General features: G+C 36.3%; 1 protein-coding gene across 1 annotated transcript in view; it reads left to right on the top strand.

Moving 5' to 3' along the window:
* The window catches only part of LOC117234317, a 246624-nt gene that overhangs the window by 221160 nt on the left and 13027 nt on the right, over positions 1–12437 (top strand). The window lies entirely within an intron of this gene.

Genomic DNA, 12437 nt, shown 5'->3' with positions numbered 1-12437 from the left:
CTGATAAAATTAATAAAATTAATACCGATTAAAAATCGATTTTCTTATTTATCAGAGTTTCTAATTTGTCCAAAGTATCAATAAACGTTTCTTAAGAATAATTGTGAATAATTTAGTTTTACAGTAATTTTTTGAATTCTACATGAAACTCACGTAATTTATTGTGTTATAGTTTCACTATGTAGTTATACTTCGAATTTGATTTCTCAATACTTGTATAGGCTAGTATTCGCGATACTCGAGAGATCCGTAGATAAAGTAAATTGCTGAATTTAAAGACGTGTCTAATAAACTTTTATCACAGCTTTCTTGTAAAAATGACTCTGACGTTAAAATAATTATCAAGAAAATGAAGCCTGAAAGTTCAGTGCGCAATGTTGTAAATGGATTCTCCCTTCTTTAATCGAGCGCCTAGCCATTAAAACGATAAAAACCGTACTTTCGGCATCTCGAGGTAAACTAAGTACTTATCAACGCTAGGGGACACCGTAATTTGATGCTGATCGTTATGAACCTTCCAGACAGCGGCTAATATCGTTAAGCTTCACTTAGCGCCTGCATCCCTCTCAGAGACTAAATATTTAACGTTACCAACACATATTCCTTAATACATGTATAGGGTGTCCTGCAAATGGTAGTATAAGCATCAAGTGGGTGACACTACATGAAATTATGTCAGAAACATAGAATACAATTTTTTCATGTGAAGCTTCGTTTCCGAGAAAATTGATATTGAACGTTTGTCTGATATATACGTCTATATTCTACTTACAATGCCAAATTAGCTTGAGATTTCGCTGGAAATTAATATTTATAATTATAATTGTTTATCGTATTGAGAAACGAAGTCCATACTATGAAACAGAATATTCATACATAATATATATATTTTATTATTTTATAGTAAACTCAGTTTGATAAATTAAGCGCAAACTACGCAAAAAAAAAAATATTTTCAACAATTCCCAAAGTAATAAAATTTATCCTTCGTAATTATTTTGCTTCAGTGGGCGTTCTGCATTATCCCATACAATAAATGCAAATATACGTTAAAAGCACTAACCTACAACTAAAATCTGTTAAACTGAAACCCAGTTAAGTGCACATTCACCAAACACTTAAAGTCAATTTTCTTAAAAAGAAAGACTAGTACAAGAATACCTTATTCTATATATATTGTACTTTGACCTAGTTTTCAATTTCCAATTTCGGTGTAAGTGTCATCACATGTATGTATATCACATTATACTGTATAATATATTTCCAACTGTGTTCTCCACCACTCCGTTGCATTGAAATAGGGATTAAAACACCGAACCCAGAAAACAATAGAGAAAATACAGATTCATTGAAATTCTAATCCTTGAACCTTTTGTTGAATTTTGCCGCTCGTGTTAACCTACTCCCGTAACCAGAGCATTGCTTTAAGGAGCGTTCTTCTGCGCGTGAGGAAAGTTCGAAAGCTTTAATTAATGTCGTCTCGCGCGTATTTCTCTCGAAAACTTTGCGTTATCCGTAAAGTCGTGCAGCGATACAACGTTCCGGGTTTCTCCCGCGAAGGACTCAAGTTTCTCTTTGGTAGATTGTGAAATTGTACAGACTACTTGTCACAGAAAGGTAAATCTGGCTAGGCTTAACTCGATTTGCTTAGTCACGACGAATCAGTTATGCACTGGTCGTTGCTGTATAAACATAGATTACTGAAACACTAGGCGACGCATACATAACACGGCGTACGTGAATCTATTATACTAATTTGTACCTGAATCTTGTTTATTGATTAGCATCTTCGGTAACAAGAAATTTCATAAAGAATTTTCTAAACTTCATAAAAAAGAAACAAACAAATATCGAAACTTGAAAGGGTAGTGGAGAAAAAAGGAAACTTTTTGCTGTAATTTACATAGGAAAAAATTCTAGAAGTTTTGAAATAACTAAAAGCTAAGGAATTACCAAATTAATTTATTGTTATAATATTTCGGAAGCAATCAGGTAGAGCATAAGGAATATTAAATTAAGAAAAATGAAACTGACTTGAACAGAGGTATTTACGAATTAATTACAACGAAGATGAAAATAATTTTTGTGTAAATTACAAAAGAACTACACGTGTCTTTCAGAAATATTAAAAAAGTACGGTTTTGCTTATTCGAAGTAGAAATAAATGTTTAACAATTTGTAATACGTTAGAAACGCTATAGAAACTAGACAGAAGCTATTAACCGATCACAGGACTGACATACGCGACCCAGAAGCCTAATCATTCGATACCTTAATGCTTTTATAACGACACCGATGGAAAAAAAACTGGCAGAGCCAGGGATTTGCCAGATAGTAGATTTATGCGTCATCGATCACCGATCGGCCTTAATACTTGAATTTAGTAGCGATTTGCGGGCTACATCAGCGGGCGTTCGGAATTAGTCAGCTGATTAAGCTTCCGGCCCCCTGTTTTCCAACCAACGTCGTACTCATGAGCTCCCTAAGTTACGTTCTGATGGGAGTTTCATCTGGCAGCTATCCTCCCAGCTTCGAAATTGCGAAAGCTCTAACACGAAAGCTTCGAGTTGGCGTCGCGTTGCCTGCAGGCAAAATCTGCGCTATGTAGCGATCGTACGGTGGTAAATAACGCTATACTAGTATTGTATCGGTGTATCCTAGGGTGCTGTGATTCACGAAGGGGCGAGAGTGAATGTAAAAATGTGAAAGGATTATTTTTAACGGTGAACGAGTGTCAATAAATGGACGAGAGCTCGCTAAATCGATTCTTTTGAAAGTATTGACTGCTGGAAAATTAATGGTTCGGAGAATAGTTAGAGTAAAAAAGAGGAAAATTGTGACGATGATGAATTTCCTCCGTTTTAACGTGTTTTGGTTTTTGTTTGGAAGTTTTATTGTGGAATGAAAGGGTTGCAAAGGAGACAAGAATAATGTAAAATTTATGTGATTATATAGGGCGAAGTAACCGAAAGAACGTAAGAAAAATGTTGCTAAGTTGCAGATCTAGCGAGCTAAAGTTTAAATATCCCAAAAATGTGATTCTAGAATAGATAGAAATAGTATGCAACAAAATTCTCATCTATTTTTTTTTTTTTTTTTTAGATTCTATTAATTATGAGTCCTTATTTCTTTAAAAATGTATCTTAAGAGTTCTATATCATATTTAAATGTTATATTACAAGCATCGTTAGAGTAGAACTTAAACTTAAACAAAACTTTTATAAGCTTCAGGGAAATATACATTTTCAGAGACATGAACAAACATAAGCTTCTACAAACGTTAATAAAATTTGACATTTTTGTGAAACCTATCTTTATCATCTTTAGCATCAAAAACACATAACTGTAACATTTCGTAACATCAACAACAACCCCCAAGCGTGACTGAATTTATTCAATCATTTTATGTATTGCCACGTTCGAGGATATTGTGGCTCGGTTGTACACCGATCCTCGAATTCTCGATTTTTATGATCGGAGTCAGCTGCGTCGGGATCGAGAAGCTATTTTTTCCCCGGTTTGATGGATGTCGGTCGACTCGTAGCCGTAAATTACATTTTGAAGAGGGAAAGGGGAAGTGTTTTCGCACGCGATCGAGAACAGATTCCCGAAAATCTCCGCGCTTTTTTCCTAGTGCCGACAATTACTTATCGTGCCCGGCAGGGCAACTTTAAGCACGGATGATCGATCGGTGTATTTGTTTTTCATCCTTCTATTTCTCTACTGATTTTATTAATCTCCTTCCGATGAATCGTCGATCGCGCAAGAAATAGCGATTTCTTAAAAAACTAATGAACGGGATCACAGTGACGAGAGAAAACTTAATATCGGGGAATGTGATTCCAATTTTATCTTCTTTTGTTTTTTACTGTTGCCGATATGTTAGATTCGCTTTAACAGCGCAGCATCGCTTTAATTGGCCTTCGATCAACGGCGTCGCTCTTCCGCCGACGCCAATAACCATCGCGGAATTATCACGTCATTTCTATGAGGTAATTGAAAGGCAGCAACGCGTTAACACGTTTCGTGCCGTGTAGGGCGTGTACAATTGCTTAAAAATTAAATTTAATGGTTTGATGTCTAATACATTTCAAACAATAAATTCTTTTCTTGAGAATTATATTGTTTGCACTATTAAAAAAATTGTAAAAAACTAATCGGCCTGAACGAAAAGTAACCACAAATCGGTCCAGCACGGAACCTTTTAAACGATGCACAGTAACGAACAGCTCGCGTGGAGACGGTTTTTGTGTAGGCGAGATCGTGCGAGTGGTTTTGTGAGCGTTTCGATAAAGTTGGGAAGGATTATACGTATTTTCTGCTACAGATACTACGTTCCAGCGCGTTTTTCATTTAACGAGCATGAAAACTGAGAAATGAAAAATATTTTAGATAGATATATTCGGTATATTTTTAATGAGCATAATAAATCTCAGCTTAACCAGATCAATTTAATTAATTTAATTAATGATTACTTGATTGGTCTAGAGAATACCATTTTACTATATAATTTCGAATACGTAGTTATACGATTCCGATGAGAACATATTCCGCTAAATTTTACCAAAATTCGCGCACCTACTACATGTATTCGTACAGTAAACAGTAGAAGCATTAGCACTGACGCGAATAAAGCGCGCAACGATAATTACCAATTATGCAAAATGAAGTGTAAGAATGCATCAGCGTCGTTCATGACAGAAAACGGAAAGACGTAATTTTATTATTTTCTTGTCCGTCCAACTAAAGGGAATTCGATACAAGCTGCTTGATGCATTCACTGCTGGTAAATATGACGTAATGTTGCGACAATGTTTCTCGCTGTTACACAATTTCATTGAAACTACGTATGCATCGATAGCAGTGAACGTTAATTGCAGAGTGAAATTAAAAAACATGATCGTTGCATGGTCTATTAAACCGTTGGAAAGGGTTTATCCCTGGAGGGTATTAAACGCGGGTATTTTCCGAAAGGACGGTTTTCGATTCACCGGTCGTTTTGTTCCCTTTCGCTTTCTCCTTTGGCGTTTCATCCGCGGCGACGGGCGACTAACCCGGAAGAAACACGGTTCCGCATTGTGCTTGCGAACAAAACGTCCGAGGTTGCAGCGCGTGTCCGCAATGCGCGTGAGACCAGTGACGCGAATATAGACCGGGGCTCGAACTACGAACCGCAATATCTTTGTCCTCATGTACCTCTGTGCACGTGTTGTATTCGTGGCGGTGTTCATCTTTGCATGGACGGAAGCGCAAACGCGCGCAGCACGTGTGTTTCGTATTGTCGTAGATTCACGTTGTGCGGAGGCGTGCTGTCATCGGGGCGATACCGAGAGCATATTGGAAATATCGGAAATATTACGCCCTACTTGCGACGAGAGGGTACTGCTTCCCCCGCGTCGACTTTTCTAAACGTCAATGGCGACCCTTTCGTTATGCGACTCCTGTCAAAGATGTACTTTTTTCACTCGCTAAAAATAGCTTGCCAATGGATGAACGAGCGTCGTCTACCAGTCGTTTTAACCTGTCGCTTTTCGATGATTCGTTGGGATGATTCGTGATAGTGCGATATAATGAAAGGTGCTTGGAATGTTGGATTTTGAACAGTTTTTTCAATAATTTTGGTTCTAGCTATTAGTTTTGATAATTATGTGCTATATTTGATAATTATGTGTTGTAAATATTTAATTATTATGTGTGTTTCTTTCTTATGTCAGGCATTGATTTTATGCGACAGTCTTGGCGAGTTCAGGTTTCCTATTCGAACCATACTTTGAATATATGAAAATGAAGGTGATGAATAGTTAATTTGTAATACATTCCTGAAGTTGAATCAACATTTTATTTTGCTCCCTTAATTATAATTCCATTGTTTTTATTTTACTTCTCTGCTGCTTCGTTTGTGTAATAAGTACGGGAACATTCGTTGTTTAATTTACGTTCGATACTTGATAATTGTTATAGGTGAAGGATAAATTAAAATATATTAAAGTTTACTGCATTGTTTTAATTTAATATCAATTCATAGAAAATTTGTTGTCATTTTGCAAACGTATAGATTAAAGTGAAATGATATGTCATAATTTGAGTTTCATGAACTACGAATTAGGAAACCAATGTTTATTGGGCTTAGTGAATTCTCAAATTAGGAACTTAAATTTATTAAGTACCGATTCTTCTAATAGAATGTATAGAAAGATAGTATGCTTTATATATATAGCTCACAGTGTCTCATTATGCCGAGGAAGCGGAAAGTCAAGTTCAGCTCTTGAACGTCGAAACGAGGTCTGAATTAAACGGAAAACTCGCTAGCTTACGTAACTTAATATCTGTTTCCGTATCTGGAATCTAGCCTTACATCCTCGTGAATTCAACCGTTTCGCATAACTGAATAGATGGAGCATCCGAATTATGCAGCGGGCGAAATAATTAGGATGCCAAGTTGTCGAAAGGGATATTTTCTTGCTTGCGCTCATTTTTCTTATCCGATATAATTTCATCATACCTCGCTTGATTTATGAAACTTTTATAAAATAAACGTCTGCATTATTAAACATTTTTCTAAATTGAATATCATTTTTTATCTTTCTTAATTGAAATTTAAAGGTGAAGATAAATCTTTCAGTTATCCCGCGATGCTATTAAATCGTCATTGTAGGGGTCGTATTTATAACTTCATCTTTAATCAGATCCTCAAATCTCTTATTAATGAATGGTATGATAACATTTTGATAAGCGTTATCCAATACTTTCGCAGAAGTCTGGGAATTTTTGAAGAACTGTAATTATAAATTTATTATGTTACGTAATATAGATATTCAACTATCGCTCAATAGAATAATTTTTCGTGCATCCTTAGAAAAAGAGGAACAAACTTTTGATCACAGTTTCTTTTCCTTGATATTTAAGTAACTAGTCCCCTTATCCACCAAAGAATTTATTAACAAAGTTTAATCTATTAAAGTGGTTTATGTTCTCTCATACAATTTATTTCCCATCTTAATCACTCGTATTGTAATTGAATGTCTTTTCCGCACCATACACTAAAAGTTTCCTATAACATTACTATCAAGATAAGATCATTTTCCATCCTTCCAGACGTTAATCGAATCTATAAATACGTCTCCGTACGAAAGAGTGAAGTTTATATTACGGTATCGCGTTATTCTGCAAGTATTACGATCGTAGATAACTGTTACGACATTGTAAATCTCGATGTAGGTGGAACTGTGCAATTCGTGACTGCAGCATCGATGAGCCGAGAAAATTGATATTCGCAATCTCTGCGAAGGTCGATCTATCCTCGCGTCTGGACCATTTAACGGATAGCTACAACGGCGGTGGTCGTTAATAGGGCGAAAAGGGAATAAGATGGTGGGGATGAAAGAGAAAAAAGCACGGTGGTCGGTATCTCCCTTCTTTCGCTTGGCTAGGTACACGAGAAAAAATTCAGCAGCTAAAGTAAAGGGGAAGAAGACTTTTGCTACTCGTATTTGAATTACTCTCGCTTCCCAACCCCGTTTCTTTTGTGTCTGCGTGACATTCACCCCCAAGAATCGCTAGGTAAGGGAGCTATCGATTTCTTTTCTATTTCCACTAGAACCACTGTAGCACTGATATACCTTTCGTTATTTGTTTCTCTGTAAAACGATCTACACGTTGTATCATTGTCAATTAAGATTTTAATTGTGATAACAAAACTAACCATGTTGCGTTCTTTTGGCCATTTCCGATTCAATGGTAGTTTTTTTAGCGTTAAAAGACACTTTCAGGTTTGGGAAAAAAAGAATTTTTATTAGTATGCATGATTTCTCATTTCAAGTACAAGTTTAAATATTTTGGAAAAGATGTTCAAGTCTTTTTGTTTCTAGAGACAGCAGCGAGATTGAAATGTAAAGATTTGAGAATCGTAAGAGGTTGAAATGAAGATATTAACAATGTGTATTTGTAAGATTTCGTTTAGTATTAATTTAGTACTCAGTTTACTCATTTGAGCGTCAATTTTCTTTCCTTTTCTTTCTTGCGTTTTAAATTTGTGTTCTCTTTCTTTCAATTCTTTTCCTTGCTATTCGTTTATTTGTAAAACCACAATGCCCGTAATAATTCCTCTTGTCATTTCGCTTTCTGATATTAAATTCGTAATTAACGTCACATCATGTGGCTTTATGCGGTATATGCTGGCGAGCAAAGTAATTACACTTTCTCGCGCGGACACTGTTTCTTTACGTTCTATTTTCCACGCGTTCCAGTTTGAGAACAAACACGGATCTAATTTGAAAGACTTTCAAAGGGATCGACTTCCAGGTCCACGGAAACTAGGATTGAAAGCAACTTTTTTACATTTTCCACGAAACATGGTCCTTCTGTATCCGTTTTCAAATCGATTCTGTGTAAAGACAATCGCTTTGTTGTCTAAATGACGCAGATGAAACATTTGTTTTACTTTTTGCTTTTATTTCGTACAACTGATCGTCACATGCACGTCCACAAGGTCATCACATAGACAATATAATTACATCTGTTATCAAATAACTTTTTCTGAAAATAGTTAAGATAAAAAAGATATCAAAACCTGAAATTCATTTGGCACGAACGCCAACGGTGCATTAAAAACAAACATATCGATTTTTATTGAAACGAACGTAGTTTTTGGAATACCGTGTCGTTGTTTTCGTTTGGTTTTTTCTTAACGATCCAGTTTTTTCCACTGATTTATTCACTGTCGAATTTACCTTGCCAATCTTTTTTTTTAACTGTATCAGCGTTTCCAGTTTTGGCAAGGAACGAAGAGAACCGATATTTTAAATATGATTCTATATGTAAATGAAACTGCGCTTATAGTTTTCTAGGCAATGAAACGCACGGTAACAATTGTACTCAAATACCTATTGCTATTTTACGATGTTATCGAAGAAATGCATTTTACATCCAATGGAATTCGGTTCGCATAGTTTACTGATGTTTTCTGGCAATTCCCTTATCAAACAGTTACATTTTGGTAGTCGTCCAAAATGTCTCGAACGATTTCACAATGTCGACTGCTTGATAAATAATTAGTACAAATGATTATGCGATACAGAAATCACAGAATATGACTTCACTTCCAACATGAACGACTAGCGAATTGAAAAGCTTAAGTTCCAATTAGAATTTGAAGAAATGTCAAATAATAATATAATAATAATGGTCCTGAATACTCTACACCAAATAAATAAATAAGAATTAGAACAATTGACATATCGTTTCAAAATATCTTTTAGTTGTTGAGATTTAATCGTATTTGAATATGCCAATGGATTTTTCAATAAACATTGGGATTAGCTTTATCCCGATCGCGTTGAATCATCGGATATTTACAAACTCGGTTTGAAAATCACAGCGACCATCCCGTTGCCAGGAATTTTCGTTATTTCATCCGCATGCAAACATGTCACACCCCATTGTCAACCGTTTACAATTGTTTACGGTACGGCAATTTTATTCCGGGGTGATTCGAGCAGTTGGAATGACAGCAGCGTTAAATTGCGACGAAACAACGAAAAACGCGTTGAGTCGGCGATATTTCCGCGCGGGGAGAGTTTACCAAGTAACGGTGTCGCGGGCTCGAATGAAATTCGTCGAACCAAATTTCACCGGATCTCTCTAACTACATTCCGTTCCCGGTGACATATTCCCGCTGGCAGAAAAATACAATTTTCGTCTGTCTGGTCAGGGAAACCAGTCACGTACAGTTTACCTCGCCCGACGCCAATTGCACGCCGTACTTCCATGCTCGTACGTATATTCGACTGTCGTGAAAACGTTTGGTAACAGGCCAACACAGCACGAATGTCCGCCTAGGGCTCTACTTCCTAGACGTTCGACGACGACTGGATTTTAACCAGCGGTTTAACATTGCTCGCTAATTGTCACGGTCGACGAAATCTCTAAGTGGCATAGATCCTTACATTCGGCTCAGTTAATGCTTTTTCCGCGTTAATTTGTCTGCCTGTAACTTAGTTCGACTTTTACCACCGCTCTTTTACGTTTGCATTTTTACTAAATCTCCGAGCCAAGTATCGGAACGTGGATTTTTAATAATCATTTAAAAATTTGTCAGTGGTTGTGAATAGTTTCGTTGGAATATTTGTCGAGTATCTTTGTGAAATCAATGTTTGCAATGTGTTAGTGAATATTGGTTGATTGATTGGTCTATAGAAAATAGTACATACAAGGATGTACGCACCTTTACAACGAAACAGCTTTTTATTGGGATCTATATATTTCATTTTTGTAGTACGAATTTTTGTGAAACTACTGCTAAATGGTAGGAAATTTAATATGCTTTAACACACTTACTGGGTAATTATAAGTGCATGTTATAATTTGTTGTTAATATTCTTTCTTATTTTATTCTATTTTTTCTTAAAACTTTGTATCTCGAAAATCATTTGTCGATTCAAGTTACATTTTTTCTTTTTTTATTTATTTAAAAGCTTCCATGTGTTCGAATAAATATTTTGTACATTATCTGCAGGAGCAAAAATTTTGTGAACGCGTGGTGGATAATCGGCCTTACGTGTCATCTTCCTCCCTCTCGTTCATTTTCTTCTGTATTATTTCTTTCATTTTTTTTTTTTTTTTACTCACAGTTCGTCGTTGGTACCTTGCTCGTGCAATTAATTCGTAAGGGTGTTTTTCGAGTTTGGCGAGAAACTACATCGCGAAGATACGCCATTAATTTACCGCTATGTCTATGCAGCCTCCTGCGATCTGCAGCTTCATTATAAATAGTTATGACACGCTGCGAGAACCAGGCGGTGATCCCGCTTTGAGAGCATCAGATTTCTAACAGAATCAAAAGACAGATTTTTGAACAAGTCGAGATGGAAATGTTAACAAGTTGGGAAAACGAAACGGCGAGGCGGATAGCGAGCGGTAAAACGGTTGGGTTTATCAGCGAACTTTTGACCCAAATCGACGCTTAGCGGTAGAATGTTTAGGTACTTTGCGAAAAGTAGGAGATAAAATCAAAATGGGAAAGTAAAGAAAGAAAATGCAACAATAGAGCTGAACGAAGTTAATCGACGTTCAGTTTATTCTTTAGTATTTAGGCTTGAAAAATTGATTCACTAAGAAGCTAGAAAATTCTGCTGCTTTCTTAAATATGTATACGCAAAATTTCATATTTTATATTCCAAAAAATTGAAAATAACGAACTACTTAAAATAGTAAATTAATTTTAGAATTATATTCATTATAATTCAAAATTGAAATTTTGAGAACTATGACTATCATAGTAACGTATCTAGACCTAAGCCTAATAGACCTACGCGTCCACAGAAATGGAAGTAATAAACTATTATTTACCAAGTAATTGACGTTGATCGTGCGTATCGATACGCGTTACAACACGAGTGAACCGGTGATCCTCGAGCAAATTGCACGATACATCGACGAGAACGTCGTATGTGCGTACGGTAGTTCATATTTCATGAGGATCGAGTCGTATCAAGCATTCGAAGCAGGTTCGAAGTGTTTGTTACCGCATCGATAAGGGCAGCTAGCTTGGCTGGGGAGATCGTAGAAGGAGGGGTTGTGTAACTGCAACATCTGTTGGCGAAGATCTTAAGGTCTATCCCCGCGTTGGTATCCCGCATCTGTTGTTCGGACGTTTCGACACATCGCGAGCTTTCCTATCGTTGGGGGAGAAACCGGCGTACCGTTGAAAAGATTCCGAATCTTAAGAGCCGCGAAACGTGGCCGAACTTGCGATCTCACAGTGACTCGTCATGTTTCCAGGGATAGGTACGGAGATTATTGATCAAAGTGACAGTAAAATTGCGATTGTATGAATTTTGGAGCGAGATTGAAAAATAAAAAGATTGATGGTACTGTAGGATGATAAATAACTGTGTAAATTTTTTCGTTTTGTTTTTTTAGAGAATTTCTTTCAGACTTGGATCGCAGCGATTCGCATTTGGCAACTGAACGATGTTTCAGCGTTCTTGCTTCCTGAACTTCTGTCACAATATCCATTTCTGTGGTCTCTGCTTGGTTCATAGTTCTTTTATTCTCTGTAACACTTTTTAGACGTTGCAATTCATCGTATATCGAACTTCGTGGTAACAATTTTGTGTATTTCTCAACTTTATTCTTAATTGGGAGTTGATCTTTTTATTAAATTTCTTTTCCCATTTGATATATTTCATTAGTTGAGGATGTTCATGTAATAGCATGATATATTTACAAACGGAATTTTACCGCTATAAATGAACGAATGATATTTCGAAAATTTCATCGACGAGAATTTTCTAACCATAAAACGTGAATGCTATGCTACTCCTTTATACGAAGTTGAAGCATCTAAGAACCGCTTAATGACTGAAGCAAATAATAGTATCGTACATTCTGTTAGCAGAGGACTTACCCCAGGGTACATGACTGTTAGTATACGTACT

This window comes from Bombus vosnesenskii, unplaced genomic scaffold, assembly GCF_011952255.1.
Source record: "Bombus vosnesenskii isolate JDL3184/JDL3185 unplaced genomic scaffold, Bvos_JDL3184-5_v1.1 scf7180000013304, whole genome shotgun sequence".
Taxonomy (NCBI): domain Eukaryota; kingdom Metazoa; phylum Arthropoda; class Insecta; order Hymenoptera; family Apidae; genus Bombus; species Bombus vosnesenskii.
This window is presented reverse-complemented; position numbering and strand designations above follow the sequence as displayed.